Source organism: Pteropus alecto, unplaced genomic scaffold, assembly GCF_000325575.1.
Source record: "Pteropus alecto unplaced genomic scaffold, ASM32557v1 scaffold8, whole genome shotgun sequence".
Lineage (NCBI taxonomy): Eukaryota > Metazoa > Chordata > Mammalia > Chiroptera > Pteropodidae > Pteropus > Pteropus alecto.
In genome coordinates, this window is record NW_006494609.1 from 17,833,526 (window position 1) to 17,836,042 (window position 2,517).

Genomic DNA, 2,517 nt, shown 5'->3' on the forward strand with positions numbered 1-2,517 from the left:
AGCCTCTGGCTCCTGGAAGCCCACATCCCCGCTTCGGCCACCTGCTCCCCCACACTCCTGGTGTGGTCATCGTGTTGGCGGTCACCGATGTCACTCTAACCGCAGCCTCCTATCCGCCTGGACCACCGTCTCCGGATGCCCTTGTTGTCCCCTGTCCACCCCGTGGAATCTCGCAGGACCCAACGCTCCAGCCCCGCTGGCCCTCCACGTCCTTTCTCTGAGCCCTCTTTCTGCAAACACCTAACCTCGTGTCCACCCACCCCTCTGTCTCCTTTGCCCCTCTCTGCCTGCTGAGGGCTGGCGTGGTGACTGATGACATGGAACCGCAGGATCCTCATCACCTGGGCCTCTGTCCTCCGAGCGATCATGTGACCAGATCCGGGTCCCGCGTCAATGTCTCCCAGCCTCCATCGGCCTGCAGCTTTCCTCCCTCCCAGCCTCTCCGTCTCAGCAGAAGACTCGATGCCCAATTCACAGAACGAAAGGAAGGGCTCCCGTGTGTCCCTCACACCTGGTGCCTCACGCAGAGGTCTCCGGAGAAACCTCTGGGGACGCAGTCGTTCTTCCTCCGACCTCTCCAGCCCCCCTGGGGCTGCTCTTTCTAGAAGTCCTCTCTGTCCGACCCCCTTCATGTCCACCAGTCCTCCTGGGCTGAGCAGGACTTTTTCACTATGGGTGGCAGAATCTCAACTCAAACCGGTTAAAAACGAGGATTTATTGGCTTATGTATTTGGGAAGTCCATGAATGGGCTGGCCTAGGGACGCAGATAACGTCATTGGGCCTCAGTTTCCCTCTGTCACACACACACACCTCTGCTTCTACAGGTGAGTTCCTCGATGCAGCAGGGGGAGGCAGGGTCATGGCTGCAGACAGAGTCACAGCTCCAGGTATATGTCACCCCAGCTCTGCCACCCCAAAGGTGCAAGAGGCCTTCTGTCTCCCAGCCTCCATATGGGGGCTTGGGATTGTTCAATTGGCTCACCTGCATTTCCCGTGTGATTGCCTTATGATGGCCAGAGGGCTGGAAGGCTCTGATTGTCCAGGCCTGGGTCACGTGCCCACCCATTCGGCCAAGGTACTAGACTAGCAGGTGGAATTACGTGCATGGAGGGCAGAGAAGTCCAAGGAAGGAAGCGCCTATTTTAAGAAGACGTGGGAAGGGTTGCTGAGCAAATAAAAACAGCAGGTGACCTCCTCACCGCCTGGCCTGGGGGTGTAGGTTGGCGGGACGCCTCGGTTTTTCAGAGATATTTATACAGCTTCCTCATGATTCTATTCTCTCTGTATTTTCTCTGGCTGCTGCTTTTTCTATCTTATTGTCCGGTGGGTGTTCTAATGCCTTGCCCGCTTCCAGGAGAGGGGCCAGGGCATAAATACACGCAGGGATACAGACGCGGACATTGCTGACTAGGTCTCTCGCGTGGGGTCCGCACGGCCTCTCCCCGGGCTGGGCTGGGAATACGCGTACCTCCCCCACTTCCGTCTCCCTTTTTTTGAAGTTGGTTGAATTTCGGGTCCTGTTCATGTGACTTCAGCACCTGCTAGGTGCCTGGCACTTTCACATTATCTCCTCTCATTCCCGGATCACAGGGGTCTGCGGAACCAAGGCCGAGAGAGGGTCTTAGTTTCCCCAGGGCTGCTGTCACAAATCACTAGAAACTATGTGGCTGGAAAAAAACAGAAATATATTCTTGTAGCATTCCCAAGGCCAGAAGTTCAAAACCAAGGCACTGGCAGGGCTGTGAGTGAACATCCAGTCTGTGCCTCTCCCCAAGCTTCCGGTAGCTGCCGGAAATCGCTGACATTCCTTAGCTTGTAGCTGCACGATTCCAGCCTCTGCCCGCATTGTCACATGGCTCTCTTTTCGAGTGTCTTTCTGTCATCTTCTTATAAGGACACCAAGCATATTGGATAAGAGCCCAACCTACTCCAGTGTGACCTCATCTTAACTAGTTACATCTGTAACCACCCTACGTCCTGGGGGTTGGGACTTCAACGTGTCCTTTTGGGATGGACACAATTCAACCCCTAAAATGGTTTGGCCAGTGACACCAGTCTCACACCCAGGTCTGACATGCTCTTTCTGCCTGAAGGTGCTGAGAATCACCGCTGGCATTTCCGGGGAGCCGCCTTGTGCAGACAATTTCTTCCATTTTGTTATTTTAAAATCACAACAAGGTAGGCATCAGGTGCATTTTATAGGTGAGGAAATGAAGGCATGAAGAGGTTACATGCTCGAGATCACACAACTGCTTAGGGGCAAGGTCAAGATTTGAGCTGATCTGATTGATTTATTGTCTGGTTTGCTCTTGGCTCCACCTTGCTGAGATAAGGGCACAATATAAGCATCGATAAAGTGTCATGGGGGGCCTGAGTGGGCAGAGACCTCTGCTGCCTGCAGATCATTGCAGTAGAGCTGGTGGAGGGAAAAAATAAATCTGGAAATCCTTCCTGGAGGAAGTGACATTTTAGCTGGGTCCAGAAGGATAGGTCAGATTTAGATGTGCAGAGATGGT